The 23,070-nt window shown below is 38.6% G+C and overlaps 1 pseudogene; it reads right to left on the bottom strand.

The window, feature by feature from the left end:
- LOC116582362 overlaps positions 1 to 22,210 on the bottom strand; it is a 64,231-nt pseudogene extending 42,021 nt beyond the window's left edge.
- Positions 22,211 to 23,070: the final 860 nt, after the last annotated feature.

The following is a 23,070-nucleotide window of genomic DNA, read 5'->3' as shown; positions in this document are numbered from 1 at the left end:
GTTAAGCTCTTTATAGATTTTGGATACTAGCCCTTTATCTGATATGTCGTTTGCAAATATCTTCTCCCATTCTGTCAGGTGTCTTTTGGTTTTGTTAACTGTTTCCTTTGCTGTGCAAAAGCTTTTGATCTTAATGAAGTCCCAATAGTTCATTTTTGCCCTTGCTTCCCTTGCCTTTGGCCATGTTCCTATGAAGAAGTTGCTGCCGCTGAGGTCGAAGAGGTTGCTGCCTGTATTCTCCTCAAGGATTTTGATGGATTCCTTTCGCACATTGAGGTCCTTCACCCATTTTGAGTCTATTTTTGTGTGTGGTGTAAGGAAATGGTCCAATTTCATTTTTCTGCATGTGGCTGTCCAATTTTCCCAACACCATTTATTGAAGAGGCTCTTTTTTCCATTGGACATTCTTTCCTGCTTTGTCAAAGATTAGTTGACCATAGAGTTGGGGTCTATTTCTGGGCTCTCTATTCTGTTCCATTGATCTATGTGTCTGTTTTTGTGCCAGTACCGCACTGTCTTGATGATGACAGCTTTTTAATAGAGCTTGAAGTCTGGAATTGTGATGCCACCAACTTTGCTTTCTTTTTCAATATTCCTCTAGCTATTTGAGGTCTTTTCTGGTTCCATTTAAATTTTAAGATTATTTGTTCCATTTCTTTGAAAAAAATGGATGGGATTTTGATAAGAATTGCCTTAAATGTGTAGGTTGCTTTAGGTAGCATAGACTTTTTCACAATATTTGTTCTTCCAATCCATGAGCATGGAACATTTTTCCATTTCTTTATGTCTTCTTCAATTTCTTTCATGACTATAGTTTTCTGAGTATAGATTCTTTGCCTCTTTGGTTAGGTTTATTTCTAGGTATCTTGTGGTTTTGGGTGCAATTGTAAATAGGATTGACTCCTTAATTTCTCTTTCTTCTGTCTCGTTGGTGTAAAGAAATGCAACTGATTTCTGTGCATTAATTTTATATACTGACACTTTACTGAATTCCTGTACAAGTTCTAGCAGATTTGGAGTGGAGTCTTTTGGGTTTTCCACATATAATATCATATCATCTGCAAAGAGTGATAGTTTGACTTCTTCTTTGCCCATTTGGACGCCTTTAATTTCTTTTTGTTGTCTGATTGCTGAGGCTAGGACTTCTAGTACTATGTTGAATAGCAGTGGTGATAATGGACATCCCTGCCATGTTCCTGACCTTAGTGGAAAAGCTCTCAGTTTTTCTCCTTTGAGAATGATATTTGCGGTGGGTTTCTCATAGATGGCCTTGATAATATTGAGGTATGTGCCCTCTATCCCTACACTTTGAAGAGTTTTAATCAGGAAGGGATGCTGTACTATGTCAAATGCTTTTTCAGCATCTATTGAGAGAATCATACGGTTCTTGTTCTTTCTTTTACTAATGTAGTATATCACATTGATTGATTTGCAAATGTTGAACCAACCTTGCAGCCCTGAAATAAATCCCATTTGGTCGTGGTGAATAATCTTTTTAATGTACTGTTGGATCCTATTGGCTAGTATGTTGGTGAGAATTTTCGCATCTGTGTTCATCAAGGATATTGGTCTATAATCCTCTTTTTTGATGGGATCCTTGTCTGGTTTTGGGATCAAGGTGATGCTGGCCTCATAAAATGAGTTTGGAAGTTTTCCTTCCATTTCTATTTTTTAGAACAATTTCAGGAGAATAGGAATTAATTCTTCTTTAAGTGTTTGGTAGAATTCCCCTGGGAAGCCACCTGGCCCTGGGCTCTTGATTGTGTGGAGATTTTTGATTATTGTTTCTATCTCCTTACTGGTTATGGGTCTGTTCAGGTTTTCTATTTCTTCCTGGTTCAGTTGTGGTAGTTTATATGTCTCTAGGAATGCATCCATTTCTTCCAGATTGTCAAATTTGTTGGCGTAGAGTTGCTCATAGTATGTTCTTATAATAGTTTGTATTTCGTTGGTGTTGGTTGTGATCTGTCCTCTTTCATTCATGATTTTATTTATTTGGATCCTCTCTCTCTCTATCTCTCTCCTTTTTTTTTTTTTTTTGATAAGTCTGGCCAGGGGTTTATCAATCTTACTAATTTTTTCCAAGAAACAGCTCCTAGTTTTGTTGATTCGTTCTATTGTTTTTTTTTTTTTTGGTTTCTATTTCATTGATTTCTGCTCTGATCTTTATTATTTCTCTTCTCCTGCTGGGTTTAGGCTTTCTTTCTTGTTCTTTCTCTAGCTCCTTTATGTGTAGGGTTAGGTTGTGTACCTGAGACCTTTCTTGTTTCTTGAGAAAGGATTGTACCGCTATATATTTTCCTCTCAGGACTTCCTTTGCTGTGTCCCACAGACTTTGAACTGTTGTGTTTTCATTATCATTTGTTTCCATGAATTTTTTTCAATTCTTCTTTAATTTCCTGGTTGACCCATTCATTCTTTAAATGGATGCTGTTTAGTCTCCATGTATTTGGGTTCTTTCCAAATTTCCTCTTGTGTTGAGTTCTAGCTTTAGAGCATTGTGGTCTGAAAATATGCCGGGAATGATCCGAATCTTTTGATACCAGTTGAGACATGATATATGACCCAGGATATGATCTATTCTGGAGCATGTTTGATGTGCACTAGAGAAGAATGTGTATTCTGTTGCTTTGGGATGGAATGTTCTGAATATATCTGTAATATCCATCTGGTCCAGTGTGTCATTTAAGGCCTTCATTTCCTTGTTGATCTTTTTCTTGAATGATCTGTCCATTTCAGTGAGGGGAGTGTTAAAGTCCCCTACTATTATTATATTACTATTGATGTGTTCCTTTGATTTCATTATTAATTGGTTTATATAGTTCACTGCTCCCATGTTAGGGGCATAGATATTTAAAATTGTTAGATCTTCTTGTTGGACAGATTCTTTGAGTATGATATAGTGTCCTTCCTCATCTCTTTTTATAGTCTTTGGCTTAAAATCTAATTGATCTGGTATAAGGGTTGCCACCCCAGCTTTCTTTTGATGTCCATTAATATGGTAAATTGTTTTCCATCCCCTCATTTTAAATCTGGAGGTGTCTTCGGGTCTAAAATGAGTTTCTTGTAGACAGAATGTTGATGGGTTTTGTTTTTTTTTAATCCATTCTTATACCCTGTGTCTTCTGATTGGGGCATTTAGCCCATTTACATTCAGGGTAACTATTGAGAGATATGAATTTAGTGCCATTGTATTGCCTGTAAGGTGACTATTACTGTGTATTATCTCTGTTCCTTTCTGAACTACTACTTTAGGCTCTCTCTTTGCTTAGAGGACCCCTTTCAATATTTCCTGTAGGCCTGGTTTGGTGTTTACAAATTATTTTCATTTTTCTTTGTCCTGGAAGCTTTTTTATCTCTCTATTTTCAATGATAGCCTAGTTGGATATAGTATTCTTGGCTACATGATTTTCTCGTTTAGTGCTCTGAATATTTCATGCTAGTTCTTTCTGGACTGCCAGGTCTCTGTGGATAAGCCCACTGATAATCTAATATTTTTACCATTGTATGTTACAGACTTCTTGTCCCGGGCTGCTTTCAGGATTTTCTCTTTGTCGCTAAGACTTGTAAGTTTTACTATTAGATGACAGGTTGTGGACCTATTCTTTTTGATTTTGAGGGAGGTTCTCTGCACCTCTTGGATTTTGATATTTGTTCCCTTTGCCATATTAGGGAAATTCTCTACAGTAATTCTCTCCAATGTACCTTCTGCTCCCCTCTCTCTTTCTTCTTCTTCTGGAATCCCAATTATTCTAATGCTGTTTCATCTTATGGTATCACTCATCTCTCCAATTCTCCCCTCATGGTCCAGTAGTTGTTTGTCTCTCTTTTTTGCTCAGCTTCTTTATTCTCTTTCATTTGGTCTTCTATATCACTAATTCTCTCTTCTGCCTCATTTATCCTAGCAGTAGGAGCCTCCATTTTTTATTGCACCTCATTAATAGCTTTTTTGATTTCAACTTGGTTAGATTTTAGTTCTTTTATTTCTCTGGAAATGGCTTTTATTTCTCCAGACAGGGTATCTCTAATATCTTCCATGCCTTTTTCAAGCCTGGCTAGCACCTTGAGAATCATCATTCTGAACTCTAGATCTGACATATTACCAATGTCCGTATTGATTAGGTCCCTAGCCTTTGGTACTGCCTCTTGTTCTTTTTTTTTGTTGTCAGTTTTTCTGCCTTGTCATTTTTTCCAGATAAGAATATATATTATAAGGAGCCAATAAAATACTAAAAGCGTGGCAAAGACCCCAGGAAAATGTGCTTTAACCAAATCAGGAGAGACCCCAAATCATGGGGGGAAGACAGGGAGTAAAAAGAAGTTCAGAAAGCAAATTAAAAAAAGAAAAAATATAAAAAAGAAAATATATATATTAGACTGGTGACTAGAATAGGGTCACCCACTTAATTTGGGGAGTATTTTGGTCTCTTAGAAGAAACTACCTCCCAAAATTTTAAAAAATGAAAAACATATATAAGGCTAAACATGATGCAGGGATGGAATATGACTATAAAGATGAAAATTAAAAAAAAATTTTTTTTCTAAAAAAGGAGTTGATAAGATAAGTTGGTTGGGAGAATAAAGAAAAAGAAAGTGGAGAGAATTTGCTCAGGCTGGAGACTAGAACGAAGTCTTGTGCTAGATTTAAGGTGTATTTTGATCTATTAGAAGAAGTTGTACCCCAAATTTATTTAGAAGAAAAAACTCTATGTGTATACAAAAAATAAAGTTAGATACAGTGAAGGATAAAATATTACTATAATAATGAAGGCTCAAAAAAGATTTTTTTAAATGAAAGGTATTGTTAAGATAAACTAGTTAAAAAATGTTAAAAGAGGAAAGGGTAAAAGTTAAAAATATTTGGCAGAAGAAAAAAAAATTTTTTAAATTAATTAACTTTACAAGACTAAAGAATCATGTGGAGAACTCCTCTGGAATTCTGCTGTTCTCCTTGGTAAGTGAACTTGGTCTGGGCTGGATTTCTTGTTGATCTTCTGGGGGAGGGGCCTTTTGTAGTGATTCTCAAGTGTCTTTGCCCAGGCGGAATTGCACCGCCCTCACCAGAAGCCAGGCTAAGTAATCTGCTTGGGTTCACTTTCGGGACCTTTTGTTCCCTGAATGCTTTTTGTAGAGTTCCAGAGGATGGGAATGAAAATGGTGGCCTCCCAATCTCTGGCCTGGAGGAGCCGAGAGCTCGAGGCCCCACTCCTCAGTACACCCTCAGAGAAAAGCGCTCAATCACCCCCATCTCCCTGGCCTCTGGCTGCGCTCTGAGCTCACCCAGTCTGTGACCGGTTCAAGGTAACCCGGAGTTGAGAGCTCACTCCTCAGCTCTGTCTCTGTAGCCGGCTTCCCTGCTCTAACCCCTGTGAGCTCTGCGACACTCATACACCCCCGATCCTTCTGTTACCCTGTGGGACCTGAGGCCATGCTGTCCCCTTGTGGGCTTCACCCTGGTTTAGCCTCTGAAGTGATGTCCCTCAGTGGAGCAGACTTTAAAAGTCCTGATTTTGTGCTCCATTGCTCTGCCACTTGCCGAGAGCTGGCCCCTCCCCCCAGGGTCTATCTTCCCGTCTCTTTGGATTCACTTCTCTGCTTTTCCTACCTTTCAGAATGTGGTCGATTTTCTGTTTCTAGAATTGCCGCTCTTCTCTTCAATCTCCTGTTGGATTTGTAGGTGTTCAGAATGGTTTGCTAAGCTATCTAGCTGATCTCCTGCTACCTGATGTCATCTCAGCCTGCTACTTCTCCACCATCTTGACTCCTCTCCAGCTACCTTAACTTCTATAGAATACAGTCTCTGTCTTTTCAACTTATTCATACTGTTTCACTTTACTTGGTTTCCCTCTACATGTACCACACTTCAGAAATTTCCTGCAGACAAAAGATAATGGTGTGGTTATAGGGCTCATCTTAAAGTCAGTTGGGGAACTTAATATTATATAGCTTGAAAGCTAGCATAAAATGGAATTATAGCAGAGATATGCAAAGTCATCTTTAAGAGTGAATATAGGCAGAAAACCTACTGAAGGCATTAATAAGGAAAAGAATGTGTCAATCCAGAGTTGGTTTGATCCTGTCGAAGGTGCCCAAAAGAAGATGAATTAAAAAAGAAAATGTTGGCAGGGGCAATTCTAAACTTGTTCAGGAAAGAATGTGTCCAAGAGTTACAGTTAAGTTATCTTAATTTCTGGTATTTGTAACTTACATGAAAAACCAAGAGCTTCAGGAACCAAAGATAGCTAATGCAAGAGGAGGTTATTTGAACTAGAATTCAGATGCTTGCTTTGTCTTTTTTTCCCCCTAGAGCTCTTTGATGCAGTTACAGACATGGTAGGTAGGTAGCACTGAAATATTTTGACATTATCACATTACTTCATTACCTTTTTCTTTGGTAGAGGCAGGTCAGAAATTTGACTTGTGGAAAAACAGTGCCTTCTGGAAGATTTTTCTGAAAGTATGTTTCCTTCTTCTTTCCTTTTTTTTTTTTTTTTTTTGCAATGTGATATTTCGTTTTTATTTTTTCCTCTGATATCAGTCTGATTGTTCAAACTCCACTGCTTTAAATCACCATGGCATCTTCTGCCCCCGTAGAGATCCAGAAGTGTATAATTCTACATCTCAGGCTGATTTCATGAGTGTTCAGACTGTTCTTTCTGGTAGATAATCAGCTCACTTTAGGGGACTGGTTAAAACAGTGTCTCCTACTTCTCTGCCATCTTGCCCCCCCTTGGTTTTTATTTTTTTATGTAATCTATACCCCTAAAGTGGGGCTCAAGCTCCAGATCTTATTTATTTATTTATTTATTTATTATTTTTATTAACATATAATATATTATTTGTTTCAGTGGCACAGGTCTATGATTCATCAATCTTACACAATTCATAGCATTCAACATGGCACATACCCTCCCCAGTATCTGTCACCCAGCGATCTCATTCCTCCCATTCACCTCCTCTTCAGCAACCCTCAGTTTATTTCCTGAGATTAAGTCTCTTAAGGTTTGTCTCCATCTCTGGTTTCATCTTGTTTCATTTCCCCCCTTCCCCTATGATCTCCTGTCTTGTTTTTCAAATTCCTCATATCAGTGAGATTATATGATAATTGTCTTTATCTGGTTGACTTATTTTGCTTAACATAATACCCTCTAGTTCAATCCACATTGTTGAAAATGGCAAGATTTCATTTTTTGATGACTACACAATATCCATTGTGTGTGTATACATATATATGTATATATATATATACATATATATGTGTGTATACATATGTATACACACTACGTCTTCTTTATCCATTCATCTGTTGATGGATATCTAGACTTTCCATTCTTTGGCTATTGCAGACATTTCTGCTATAAACATTGGGGTGCAGGTGCCCCTTCAGGTCACTACATTTGTATCTTTAGGGAAAATACCCAGTAGTGCAATTGCTGGACCACAGGGTAGCTCTATTTTCAACTTTTTGAGGAACCTCCCTACTGTTTTCCAGAGTTACTGCACCAGCTTGCATTCCCACCAACAGTTTAGGAGGGTTCCTCTGAAAATATGTTTCTGTGGCTGCTTCTGTGCAAAATAGTTTTCTTAATTGGTTTTGGTAGTTTCCCTGCCAAAAGTCTAGCCCTTTCTCTGTGATGTACTCTGGTTCTCTTTGCTAGTTTCTTGGGTCTGTTTGAGGTCTGTTTGAGGATGGTTAGTGGCCCTAGGTTCCCAGAGAACAGACATTCTAGAGAATGGTCGAAAGTAAAATGTATGTAAATGAAGAGGGCAGTTGGCATCCAAAGAGCATGGCAGTTGACTATCACCTCAAAAAGTCTCAAGTAACCATACTTCAGCACGGATGATAGGTGCTTGCCTATATGCAGTTATATAGAATTTCTCATATGAATATCCTCCCCCAATATGTATCAGTCCTTGGCTTCAAGCCTTTTTGAAGATCTTGCAGTTCTCATAGTACTTATCAGTTAGTGGGTATTAGTTGTTTGGGGGGTAGAAAATATGATTGCTTTGTAGGAGATGTCTCATGTAAAAGAATGTGTTATGTTGCAGCCAAACTCTTCTGAGTTGTCAGTAGATAGGACATCAGAAGTTATTCCTCAAAAATTTGTTGTGGCCATTTAGTCATTAATAGTGGATACCATTATGAAGGGCTTTCAATAGTACTCTTCAAACTTGATCTTATAGTTGGAAACTTCAAAGATCCTGGAAGCTAAGTAGATCAATAGTTTGAATTACTATAGATGCGAAAGGATTGAGAACCAGAATAGTGATAAAGTGTGCCATCTTTAGTGAGAAAATTCCATAATCATCAGATTGAAGTTATGGCAGTGGAAATGGAACAAGTTAAAGTCTAATGTTATGGACTCTTAGAGATACATATAGGGGCTGTGGATGGTATATTTTAACCTTGATTACCAAAGGTAATTCTTGTTTTAGCTACAGGTCTCCCTGATGCTATTATATTGGAGAATGTTATAGTAGATATAAATCCCCCCAGAAGTCTATGTAAACTTTAATCAATACCTTGAGCAATTATTGGGCATAAATGTCTTTGCCCAGACATGGTGTTTAAGGACACGACTTCTTTCTTTCTTTCTCTCTTTCTTTCTTTCTTTCATTCATTCATTCATTCATTCATTCTTTCTTTCTTTCTTTCTTTTTCTTTTTCTCCTTCTCCTTCTTTCTCTTCCTCTTCTTCTTTTCTTGTCCTTCTCCTTCCTCTCCTTCTTCTCTTCCTCTTCCTCCTTTTCCTCCTCCTCCTCTTCTTCTTCTTCTTTTCTTGTCCTTCTCCTTCTCTTCCTTCTTCTCTTCTCCTTCCTCTTCTCCTCCTCCTCCTCTTCCTCCTTCTTCTTTGTGTGTCTCCCCACCCCAGCTTTATGAGGTATGATGGACAAATAAAAATTATATATATTTAGGTTGTACAATGAGATTTATTTTAAAGGTATACAACGTGATGATTTAATATACATATACATTGTGAAATAATCACCACAATCAAGTTAATTTACACATCATTGCCTCACATTGTAGCTTTTTGTTTTAAAAGCTCTAACATGTGCAAGGTATTCTATTAAGCCATCAATATTGTATGATGTTACTTACTTCATCATATTACATTACCCATCTACATCCTTTATGTGTCTCATTTACTCTTCACACTAATCTATGAATTAGGCACCAGTCTTTTTTTTTGTAATTTATTTTATTTTATTTTTTTCAGTGTTCTAAGATTCACTGTTTATGCACCACACCCAGTGCTCCATGCAATACGTGCCCTCCTTAATACCCACCACCAGGCTCACCCAACCCCCCACCCTCTTCCCCTCCCAAACTCCCAGTTTGTTTCTCAGAGTCCACAGTCTCTCATGGTTTGTCTCCCCCTCCGATTTCCCCCAAGTTACTTCTCTCCATCTTCCCATGTCCTCCGTGTTATTCCTTATGCTGCACAAGTAAATGAAACCATATGATAACTGACTCTCTCTGCTTGACTTATTTCACTCAGTATAATCTCCACCGGTCCCGTCCATGTTGATACAAAAATTGGGTATTCATCCTTTCTGATGGGGGTATAATACTCCGCTGTATATATGGACATAGCCTCTTTATCCATTCATCTATTGAAGGGCGTCTTGGCTCTTTCCACAGTTTGGCGGCTGTGGCCATTGCTGCTATGAACATTGGGGTATACATGGCCTTTCTTTCCACTACATCTGTATCTTTGGAGTAAATACCCAGTAGTGCAATTGCAGGATCATAGGGTAGGTCTATTTTTAATTTCATAAGGAATTTCCACACTGTTTTCTGATGTGGCTGCACCAACTTGCATTCCCACCAACAGTGTAAGAGGGTTTCCCTTTCTCCACATCCTCTCCAACACTTTTTGTTTACTGTCTTGTTGATTTTGGCCATTCTGACTCATATAAGGTGGTATCTCAATGTGGTTTTGATTTGAATCTCCCTGATGGCTAATGACAATGAACATTTTTTCATGTGTCTGTTAGCCATTTGTATGCCTTCTGCCCATTTTTTGATGTGATTATCTGTTTTGTGTGTTGAGTTTGAGGAGTTCTTTATAGATATTAGATATCAGCCCTTTTTCTGTAGTGTCTTTTGCAAATAACTTCTCCCATTCTGTGGGTTGCCTCTTTGTTTTGTTGACTATTTCCTTTGCTGTGAATTAGGCACCATTCTTAACGCTGATTTTGCAGGTAGGGAAACTGAGGTACAGAGTGCAATAAAATTGCCAAGTACTGTGTTGAAGACTCTATACCAGTGGCTATCGACTATCAGTGATTTTGTGTCCCTGTTTCCCCCAAGGAACATGTGACAATGTCTGGAGTCATTTTTTGGTTGTCACATAATGTTGAGAGTGCTGTTTCTGGCATATAGTGGGTAGAGACCAGGGATGCAGCTAAATATCCTATAACGTACAGGACAGCACCCTCGGACCTGCCCCTGACAAAGAATTACCCAACTTGAACGTCACTAGTGCCTGGGCTGTAAAACCCTGTTTTTTTACAGGTGGTATACTTTACTTTTAAATTTTTTTGTACCACTCATAAAAAGCTCTTTATTCTTTTCTTCCAAGATTTTACTTAAATTCAAGTTAGTTAACATATAGTGTAGTATTGGTTTCAGGAGTAGAATTTAGTGATTCATCACTTACATATAAAACCCAGTGCTCATCACAAGTGCCCTCCTTAATCCCTATCACCCAATTACCTGTCACTCACCTCCCTCCCTCCATCAACCCTCAGTTTGTTCTCTTTCATTAAGAGGCAAGCCATAACTATAGAGGACAGGTTTTCTAAATAGAGGGAAGCCTATTAGTCTGTTCTTTTCATTTTTGTGTTTGGGTATACCTGACTTTTAGTCCAGCACCAGCATGAATTTCCTCTGCCAGATCATTTTGTTTAATTATAGCTGGAGATAAGTGCCCCCTAAAGTTATCAGTTTAGATAATTTACCAGGACATGCTTGTTAGGGTGATGATCTGGCCTCAAAACCTGACGGTCTGCGCTGTCTTCTAAAAATCAAAGGATTCCAGGAATGTGACCTTCCTAGTATTGTACTGGTGCCTGATACTTAGTAAGCACTCTAATAATTGTACAGCTGGCACAAGCTGAGCTTCTGGGTCTGCCTATTAGAGGGACCTGATGTGTTTCTGCCACAGTTGTTATCTATATATAATTGGAGGGACTTGGTCTCAGGAAACGATTAAAGTGCTTGATGTAACCATGAGCCCTGGATCCCAGATTAATCATAATCACATATAATTTTGCCTTAAATTCTGAAAATGCCTTCTGGTAACTGGCATATTTGTCTGGAATCCCAGGTAAGGAAGTAACAGTTGGTGTAGGGCCATAGTGAGCATAGCTAGAACTTAAGATGGAAGTCCAGTATAAGATGAAGAACATAGATTTCTTTAAGATATAGTTAGGTACTTGGATCTTACTCTCACAAGGCAATAGACCAGGAAGTGGATGTGAGCAGTAACACACTGATAATACTGTTTTTTTCACGTTATCTCTTGAGCATGTCAATTCAATTATCTCTGCCCCTCCCAACATGGGACATCTAAGACAGTGTCCATTTAAACTAAGATGACCTTGGTATCTGGTTACCAGAATAAAGGCCAGATCATACCACCCAGAATTCTGTTATAAAATGCTCTCCTCACTGCCTTTCACAGGTAAGGGTAAAAAACGAATCTCCCACTCTCACATGAGACCCTAGTTAGTATACCAACACTTTTCCAGTAGTGGAGGTGGTTACTTGTGAACAAAGTGATTAGCTTTGTTTTAGTATGCATTCAGAGTCTAGTGTGTCCGGGAGGCCTCTGGCATGGGTTCCTTTGTTTCTCTAGTTTTGCAGACACATCTGTGTTCATGCCCTGAGACTTGTTACTTCTGAAAAAATAATAGGATTCTGACCAATCCATCTTGTAATTTCCCCTAAGACTTTCTGAGAACCCAGACCTGCAGGGCTTATTCTTTCCACTTAACAAATGGTGTTATAGGTTATCTTCTACCTGGTGGGGCTACTGAAAAAAAAATATTGCAAGCTCAACTCTCCTCATTCCTTGCCAGAATCTGAAGTACCTACAGTCTCTCCTAATCTGGGGTTCCATGTGGTTTGTGAATTTCCCCAAAAGCGAGAATGACAGGGCAATGGTGCTGTTTAAGAGCAAAGGTCCCTAATTCTGTTCACTCTTTGCCCCTGAATGCATCACACTGAACACCGGAGGGCACCTTTGTGCCATTAGAAGTTCAGAGTTCCAGGTATCAGTAGAACCTGCAATAACTCTGTGGAATGAAGAGAATTTTCCCCGGTTTCCTGAGGGATTTATCAGATGGTGCCATTGAGGCCTCGCTGGGTTTGGTGACATGAGGAAGAAGATTACTGCTTTAGGAGTGCAGGTAATGGTGGCCTAACTTTTTAGGCAGAGCTCCTTGGGCCACAGATATGAGAGGAGACATTGAAAGAGCCAACTAACAGGGACATATATACTTTGAACTACCATCTGAATACAGATTTCAAAATATGTATTTCCAGATTTTTCTTCTGAGCTTCAGGTATATATGCAACCAGCTCCCAGATATATAGTCACCTGCATGTCCATCACACATCTTCAACTCAAAATTTCCAAAATGAGACTAGTGTTTTCCTTACTCTCCTCACCACCCACTCTCCTCACACTTATACCCTATGCCAAAACCTTACCTACCATACTCCTTCTTTGCCTCACAGATTTGTTCATTTCCCCGTATTCCCCATCTTAGTAAATAGTACCATCTTCAAGTCATAAAACTGGTGGTATCATCTTTGACAGATTCTTCTTTCCATCTTCTTTCTCATCCAGTTACTGCATTCCTTTCATTCTATTTCCTAAGTATCTCTTGAATTCACACAGTTTTCCAAGTTCCTCATCACTGGCTACCATCTTCTCTGGAGTACTACAATGGTCTTAAAGATGTTCTCCTTATATGCAATGTTGACTTCTTCCATTTATTCACCATCCAGCAACCAGAGTTTATCTCAAATGTAAATCTAACCATGTTACTTCTCTGCTTGAAATCGTTTAATGGACATTCTTAGCCTTCAGGATAATGTTTAAATTATTGCTTTAGCTTAAAATTCACTCATATTTCTTTGGGGGCATCTGCTCTGTGCTGTGTACTATATTAGAGACATTGAGGAGGAATTCATGAACAAAACATACAATTTCTGCTTTCACAGGCTTGATTATTATGCTCATAACATGTATGGAGTTTACAGTATAGTGCCACTGAAGGCCCCATGTGATCTGGTTTCTGTTCCTTGCTCTAGCCTCTTGCCGTTCTCTCTTCTGTCCTATCTTGCCATCTCCTCATTACTCCTTCAAAATCTGTATCCAGCCAAGCAGAGCTTCTTGCAGTTTGTACATGATTTTCATTTTTCATGCCTTCACTCCTTTGGATAGGCTATTTTCTTCCTTTGTGGAACACCTGCCACAACTTCTCCATCAGATAAAATCTTATTCATTCCTCAGATCTCATTTCAGATGTCATATCTTACAGGAAGCCCTCCTTGGTTACCCCATCCTCTATGTCCCTGTTATATGTCACCATAATCCTATGGACTCTTGTGTTTACCTGTGTTGTAGCATTTTCCATACTGCATTGTAATTGTTTACTTCTTTTTCATTCCCCTTTTTGTGAGAGCGTATTTCACACAGACTTTACTCAAGAGTATAAGTAGAGAGTTACTTAAAGTTTCTCATGTTTGGCATTTCTCACTTTCTTTGTTGGCAGCTAGTGCTTGGCCTTATCAAACTTGAGGTCTTTAACCCAGTTGCAACTTGTGGCCCTTTGTTCAGTGTCTTTTATTTTAAGTTACTTCCCCCAGCACTGCTTTTCAGAAGTGCAAGGAATAGACCAATAACAGGCTATGGAGAAGATTCATCTCCCTGCTTTCAACATTCCAGGCTGGGGACAATTTTCTCAACAACTAGCAATTGAACAGTGGTGATGTAGGACTTAAAATGGTACTCCTTCATCTCTGACTATCTAAACAAGTTCTGGGAGACCCAGTTATTCTTCAGTTTGGGATCTGAGTAGACATAAAATGACTTCCTATACTCAAAAGACTAAAGATGAAAGCAGACTTTCCCATTCCAATTACAGTGTGATAAACCTTTGGTTTATGCAGTGTTCCAGTCACATTTTAGTATTTCTTGAATGATACTCTAGAATTGGGACAAAAGTTATGTTTGACTGACCTGCCCATTCAAACTTCCATGTATAGCCTCACACTACCTTCTACTCTAGTTGGTTACATCTAGTTCACCATTAGAACAACTAAATTTATGTCTACCACCAGAAGTAAACCTTTCAGTGTCCCAATAGTTGAATTTCTGGGGTCTAGCTACTGCAGATTTTGCTTGTGGAAGAGCTCTTTATGTGATGGGATTGGAGAGGCTTCTTCCACTTGGTAACTTTTTCAGGTAGTTGTATGTGAGGCGTGAGGGAAACTATGGATGTAACATATTAATATATGACATATAGGATGATATGAGGTTTATTTGTACTTACAGTATGGCAACCATAAAACACATGATTTAAGAAGCAATTTATGTGTGGTGTGGTTTTATTTGTCAGGAAAATGCAGTCTTATTTGAGGGACAGCCTCTGCCATTGGTGTAAGTCTAGTGCCAGTCAGCTCAGTGGTGGGACAAGAGGCAGGGAAGGTCCTCCACACAATGTGATCTAAACACACAGGGTACTTAAAGCACAGTGGTTTATTTAGTGATATTTGGGGAGTCACCTCTCTGCAATGTGGGTTGCTATGACTTCAGTGCAAAGGCAGGAGCAGGCTGTGACACTATAAAACTAGCCCTGGGGGATGCAGCCAAACCTGGGAAAAGCACTACATGAACACTGATATAATAGCAAAGATACTATTAGCAACAAAACAATGGAAACAGAACTAGCTACCACTTTTTGAGTATTTACTATATACTAGGAGGTGTTCAAACCACCTACCACCTATACATGTTTTCAGTATTTCACTTAAATCCAACAATGCCTCTGGAAAATAGATATGATCCTCTTTTTACGCAGGAGAAATTAAAGCTCAGTGAAATTATCTATGCCAAACCATGCAGATAGTAAGCAGTGGACATGGGTTTAGAACCCAGGACTCTCTTACTCCAAAGCCCATGCTCTTTCTGTTAGACTGTACAAGTTTCAAGAATACCGTATGAGTTTTACATGCATTTAGTTCTAATATTTTTCCTCTTGGCTTTTACCAGAGGAGGGATCATTATCAGCTGCAGAAGAGAGTAATAAGGATCTGTCGGAAGAAGTACAACAATTAAATGAACTAAAATCTCATTTAGTCACCAAAGTTTCTCAATTATCCTCAACCAAACATCTCTGTAGTTCTCTCCAATCCATTTCCTCTTCTCTGTGCCCACCTCGGTGTAGGTCCTCTTATCTGTACTATTTAAATAACTTTGTAAGTAGCCTCTACCTCCAATATCTCCTTCTACCTACTCTCCACAGATATCCTTTAGTGGTATTTTCAAATCAAGTCATTCTCATCCTCAAAACAATTCGTTGAATACCCATTGCCAAAGGAATTGAGGACATAAATAGTTAGGTTCCTCATAAACTTTTCGAGCTTCATTTATTATACTTTCAGTCTTAACAAACTCCTATAGTTTCTCAAGCACAATGTACTCTAGTGAGACATTGGAATCTATCTCTATCTTAATTTCCCCTGAATTAATGCATCTCTTTTTCTATACTTAGATTATATTCAGGCCATTGTTTTCTATATGAAGGCTTCTAAGTATTGCTAAGATGAGATATCCCAACTATATGGATTTGTATTTCTAAATACTTATGGCTTTTAGGCTGCCTTTGACCCTCCATGCTCTGTGATAATTTGATGTTTTTCTAGAGTACTCTCTTCTCCATTTCCCACAATAGCTTGTTGGAACCTCCATGAGCCTCCTTCCATCTTCTACTTCATCACTTCCACCTTTATTTTCAGTAATTGACCTCCCTACTATTCCAGATAATTGAAGTCTTTCCCTGCTTCCTACAAACATGTACACATTTGACCCATCACTAACTACTTTCCCTCCTGCCTCAGTGGAAAAGTATCCTCATTACGCCTTAGAAAAATCCTTCTACCTGTGCTCTGGGTTTCATTTCCTTCCATTTGCTCTAGACTCAAGCCATTTGCTCTGTCTTGTTTTGTTTTTAATTCCTCGACTTCCTTTTCTACTGACTTTTATCCTATAAATACATTCAAGTTTTTTCCTGCTATGCTATCCCTTCTCTGGAATTCACTTTCTTTAACAGTTCAACCTTTTGAAAAATGTAGCAGTCACTAGCTATAATTTTCACTAATCAGGAAAGGTCTACAAAAAGAAGTTAGAGAAACAGGAACTAACTTGTGTGGATCATGTGTTTATTGAGAGACAGAATAAAAATGGATGTTATGTAAGGAGAGAGAAAGAAGTAAAGGAAAATAATGAAAGTGAAAGGGCAGCAAAAAACAGCTGGAGTAAACTAGTAGTTACTGAAAGAAAGGGACAACGTGGATTTGCTACGTAAAACATCCTCAGAGCAGAAAATGAGAGACACAGGCTTAAGAAAATAAATACTACACATTCCTTGAAGATGGAGTCCTAGACACAGAAGTAGGAGGACCAGAGATATGGGTAATAGAAATTCAGATTGACAAAACCACAATGAGATACTACTTCATGCTAGTCAGAATGGCTAAAATTTACAATTCGGGAAATGACAGATGCTGGCGAGGATGCGGAGAAAGGGGAACCCTCCTACACTGTTGGTGGGAATGCAAGCTGGTGCAGCCATTCTGGAAAACAGCATGGAGGTTTCTCAAAAAGTTTAAAATAGTGCTATCCTATGACCCAGCAATTGCACTACTGGGTATTTACCCTAAAGATACAAATGTAGTGATCCAAAGGGGCACATGCACCCGAATGTTTATAGCAGCAATGTCCACAATAGTCAAACTATGGAAAGAACCTAGATGTCCATCAACAGATGAATGGATCAAGAAGATGTGGTGTATATATATACAATGGAATACTATGCAGCCATCAAAAGAAATGAAATCTTGCCATTTGCGACGACGTGGATGGAACTAGAAGGTATTATGCTTAGTGATGTAAGTCAATCAGAGAAAGACATTATCATATGATCTCCCTGATATAAGGAAGTGGAGAGGCAATATGGGGGGTTTGGGGGTGTAGAAAAAGAATAAATGAAACAAGATGGGATCGGGAGGGAGACAAACCATAAGAGACTCTTAATCTCACAGAACGAACAGGGTTGCCAGGGGGAGGGGGGTAGGGAAAGGGTGGTGGGGTTATGGGCATTGGGGAAGGTATGTGCTGTGGTGAGTGCTGTGAAGTATGTAAACCTGGTGATTCACAGACCTGTACCCCTGGGGTGAATAATACATTATATGTTAATTAAAAAAAGAAATTCAGATTGATTAGAGAGGAATGTCTATTTGTTTATTTTTCTCCCTTAATGTTAACTTTTTCCTGTATCTGAACCTATCCTTTTTTTCTGCCTCTGAGAAAGAAGTTCCTACATGCCTTCCTATCAGAGCTAATTACTGCATGTACATGGTCAACTGATTCCACATCTTGATTTTTCACGATCTTGCTTCAGTAATTATCCTCACTTCACATGCTACAATTTTTTTTTTTTTTTTTTTAGATCTTGGTTACTATCTTTATTTTTTTTTTATTTCCAGCATAACAGTATTCATTATTTTTGCACCACACCCCGTGCTCCATGCAATCCATGCCCTCTATAATACCCAACAGACACATGAAAAAGTGCTCCATATCACTCGGCATCAGGGAAATACAAATCAAAACCACAATGAGATATCCCCTCACACCAGTCAGAATGGCTAAAATCAACAAGTCAGGAAATGACAGATGCTGGCGAGGATGCGGAGAAAGGGGAACCCTCCTACACTGTTGGTGGGAATGCAAGCTGGTGCAGCCACTCTGGAAAACAGCATGGAGGTTCCTCAAAATGTTGAAAATAGAACTGCCCTATGACCCAGCAATTGCACTATTGGGTATTTACCCTAAGGATACAAACGTAGTGATCCAAAGGGGCACATGCACCCGAATGTTTATAGCAGCAATGTCCACAATAGCCAAACTATGGAAAGAACCTAGATGTCCATCAACAGATGAACACATGCTACAATTTTTACCCTATATTTTTATTCCCTCCCTCTTTCCCTTCCCTTCAATTTCCTTCCCTTCCTTCTTCGCCTCTCACTCTTCTTGCCTTTATTTCTCTCTAAATACACACATACACATGTATACACACATATGTGTATATATCTATATATGTACATGTGCGTGTGTGTGTGTGTATCCTACTTTGTACCAAATTCCTTTCCTTATGCCTACAATCACACAAAGGATTCTCCAGGTCTAAGAGCATTCATCCCTTAATCCTGATAAATTCGTGAGTTGTCTCATTTCTTACCTTCCCTTTACCACCAAACTTCAATGAGGAGTAGTCTACAATTGCTGCCTCTACTTTCTCACACCTGCTGTCTAGCTTCTGTACCTTCCAGTCTACTGAAACATCTTATTTGAAGATTACTGATGACTTCCTAATTGTTGAACTTAATGCTTCTTAGAACTCCTCCTCCTCTGTATCTTGGAAACGTTCATTTGGAAACATTTATTTCTTTGGCTTCAATAATATTTCAGTCTCTGAATTCTTCTTCTAACTCAGGACAACTTTTCTCCTTAACTTGCTTCTTTCTCTCCCTACCCCATAAGGGTAAGTATTCCTCTTGGATACTCCTTCTCATTTTTTCTCTCACTTTGGGCTTGGTGATTTCACTCATCTCTACAATTTTAACTATCCTTTCTATGTAGTGGACTTCCAGTTTTTATCTGTATGTCCAACCTCTCAGCCCTGCATCTCTGTGTATTTGATGAACAGCTAGATTCAGATGACTTTCAAGCACGTTACATTCAATTATATCCAAAGCTGAGCCCTTTGACCAAAGCCAGCATGTCCCCTTCTGTCTTTCCTTTGTTAAGTTTTGCTCTCTTCCTAGTCACCCAAATAGAACATTTGGATATCTCTTTGATTCTTTCGTTTATTCTTTCAGTAAGGATTTGAGAATCAGTTATGTTACCACCACCAGTTAAAAAACTTCCAATGGTTTACTCTTTACTATACAATAGAACTGAAATTCTTAGGTTAACAATATGCTCTAAAACATGCCCCCACCTTATATTTCTTAATTTACAACACTTGCTTTCAGCCAATGGGAACTAGCCATTCTGAAAATGCATCCTATGATGAGCATTTACACTTTGGTGCATTTTTTTATTGCCATTTGGAATATGATCATTTCCCATACCACATTTTGCTTATTAAAATCTTATTTATGCTTTTGCGTGCCCCTGTGTTAGCCTCTAAAATCTTACTAAAAATCTTATATCTATTTATAAAATCTTATTTATTTATTTATTTATTTCAAAACCACCTCAAATTCTTATTTCATATAATTAATCCATGTTTTCCTTACCCACAAATAATTTAATTGACTTCTCTATTTCCACAACATACTGTTGCTTGCTTATAGTACTTGTCCATTATTCATATGGTATGGCTTTGGGTTTTCCTGTTACTGAAAAGGAGAGACTACAACAGAGGATTTTTGGTAAAATATCATCATGTAAATGTTTGAAAGATAGGAGATCTGAATTGGAAGACATGACGGAGGATATCATTTAGGGAGAAGAACAGTTTGGATTTGTAAATTAAGGATGCAGTGTCCTTTCTTCATTCTTCATAAAGTAGAGTGGTTTTGGAGTAGAGGGACATTTCAGTTTCATCTCAGAAAAGGGAATAAGGCCAGAGATAATTGGAAATTAACCAGGGAAGCCGAATACTTAGAAAATTGTGTGCAAAAGTGTAGACTTGAAAGATTATTTGGAAGTGTATGCTAGTCCTTGGCATTATGCTTACATAAAAGGGAAGTCATCCAGTAGGGTTGACAGGATTTATATGCAAGAGAGAGTAGAGGTCTGACGTATAAAATGAAAGATAGCACTTTTTCTGATCATGCAATGGTAATAGCTGAAATTAATTTCTTAAAAGCTTGGAAATTTGGCAGAGGTAAATGGGAGATGAGCAAATTCCTTTAAGTAAGAAAAAGCATTGAAAAAGATGAGGAATGGTCAAGGAGAGAGAAGCCCAGCTTTCATTTCAAGCTGTCAGAGAAGATTGGTACAGATGAAAAAATAATTTGTAGAAAGCTCTCAAGGAAAGAAATGAAGCCAAATGCTTTGAAGAGAAAAATAGATATTTTCAATTTTAGAACAAACTAATGGAGAGCAGAGAAAAGAAATAAAAAAATTCGAACAGAAATAAGGAAATCAAAGAGAAGATGACAAATGCTGCAATAGATGAAGAGTCTGGATGATATCAGGAAGAAGCAAAAGCAAGCAAGTCTACTTACATATTCTCATGCGCAAGAAGGGAAGACGGTTGTCATGTGTTTGAGAAATTATAGACAGATAAGTTACGGTGACTTGAGGTCAATTATGAGAGTCCTTTATGGAGCTGTAATGCAGGAATGGATATAGGCTAACCTAGTGGCACATAAAAGCAAGCAGAGTGACTCAGCAACAGACTTCACAGCCCAAAAGTGAGTGAATGTCATGAACAAGATGTTGAGAAAATCTGAATCTGCTTCTGGTATGGATGTGGCGCAGCGGGAAATTTACATGCTCTTGGGTCAGAGGTGGTTTTAGTCCCACTTCTACCACTTACCAGCTTTGCGAACTTGGAAAAATCTCTCAGCTTCCAGCTCTTTGAATTTCTCATCTGTAAAGTGATTTCACATTGTTGTGAAGCTCAAATGAGACAATATTTGTGAAAATATATTGAGCAAAATTTAGATATTATTATTCTAGGACTTTTTTTTGCATGAGGCAAGCTAACATTTATTTGTGGGTTTCCTTTCTGCTCCAGCTTTATTGAGATATAATGGACATGTAACCTTGTGTTCATTTAAGGTTTATGACATACTGGTTTTTTTTATATCAATATATTATAGAATGATTATATCTGTGGGTTTCTATCTACAGTAGATAGAATAAGAAGGAAATCACCAATATGATTTAAAAAAAGGAAAGCGAATGATATATGAGCAAAGAAAAACTTAGAAACTGGAAGTCTCGGGGCGCCTGGATGGCTCAGTGGGTTAAGCCTCTGCCTTCGGCTTGGGTCATGATCCCAGGCTTATGGGATCGAGCCCCGCGTGGGACTCTCTGCTCAGCGGGGAGCCTGCTTCCCCTCTCTCTCTCTGCCTGCCTCTCTGGCTACTTGTGATTTCTCTCTCTGTCAAATAAATTAATAAAATCTTAAAAAAAAAGAAACTGGAAGTCTCTGACCTTATGTATATATGTATTACATATAAGCAGTTTTACATGTTATTTATATATAAGCAGTTTTATATATTTATTATATATATATAGTTGCAAGTTGCCAATGGCACTTTATTTTTCTTTTCAACACCCTGTTCTACAGCTTCCTTGGCCCTTTTTGCCCAGGTGCCAAAGAGCCGGGCATTGGCACATGCCATTCGAAGACTGGCAAATGCCTTGAAGTTCCTCTTCTCTGTAATGACTCTGGCTTTCTCCTTACTGACATTCCATATGTGCATGACTGGTCCTGTCAGCTGGGTAGTCAATTTGAATTCTTCAGCAGAGCTGTCTCCCTTCTTCGGGTCTAGGGCTTCCTGGGGAAGAGAATGAGCTTGGAGCCTTTCTCCTTCAGCCACTTCACATTGGTCTGTGGCAATTCTGTGGGGTTTTTCTGCCTTCTTGGATTCACTGAGATTCTAGTGATCCATGCCACCTTCTTGTGGAGACCAGCCACCCATAAATTCCATGCTGAAGGCCCTGCCAGCTTGCAGTTTGGTGTGATACCTCACCATAGGGCACTTCAGGATGGGCTGGATGGGACTGGATGCGAGTGCTCCAGGCCATGTGGTGTGCCTTGGCTTGCAGGCCTTGAGCCTGTGGATCTTCTCTGCTGGCTGGTTGAACCATGTGGCCATGACACTGCCAGGCCTTGTGGAAGTGGGGCTTCAACATCATGGCATTTGGGCTGGGTGTCATGGCTGTTGCCTACAGACCTCCTCCAAGTGAGAAAGGCCAGCAGGAAAACAACAATATATGTATTTTTTAAGTTTTTATTTTAATCACCTGGTGCTCATTAGGACCAGTGCACTCGTTAATTCCCATCACCTATTTCCCCCATCCCCTCTCACCTCCCCTCTGGCAGCCATCAGTTTGTTCTCTATAGCTAAGTCTGTTTCTTGGTTTCTCTCGTTCTCATTTCCCCTTTGCTTGTTTGTTTGGTTTCTTAAATTCCACATATGAGTGAAATCCTATGATATTTGTCTTTCTCTGACTGACTTATTTCACTTAGCATAATACACACTCTTGCTCCATCCACATTGTTGCACAGAGCAAGATTTCATTCTTTTTTATGGCTGAATACACACACACACACACACACACACATATGCATATATATGCGTATATATATACATATACATCTTTTGTCTATTCATCTATGGACACTTGGGCTGCTTCTGTGTTTTGGCTATTGCAAATAATGCTACTATAAAGAAATAGTATTGAATTAATATTTTTGTATTCCTTGGGTAAATACCTAGTAGTGCAGTTCAGCAGATCGTTTGCTATAGCTCTGTGAAAAATGCTGTTAGTATTTTGATAGAATTGCATTAAATGTGTAGATTGCTTTGGGTAGACATTTTAATACTATTTGTTCTTCCAGTCCACCACATGAATGTCTTGCCATTTCTTTGTGTCATCTTCAATTTCTTTCATCTGTGTTTTAACAGTTTTTATAGTACAAGTCTTTCACCTCTTTGGTTAGGTTTATTCCCAGGTATCTTATTATTTTTGGTGCCATTGTAAATGGGGCTTTTGTCTTAATTTCTCTTTCTGCT

This window comes from Mustela erminea, chromosome X, assembly GCF_009829155.1.
Source record: "Mustela erminea isolate mMusErm1 chromosome X, mMusErm1.Pri, whole genome shotgun sequence".
In the NCBI taxonomy this organism is placed as follows: domain Eukaryota; kingdom Metazoa; phylum Chordata; class Mammalia; order Carnivora; family Mustelidae; genus Mustela; species Mustela erminea.
Note: the sequence above shows the minus strand (reverse complement) of the source record. Positions and strands in the feature narration are given on the sequence as shown.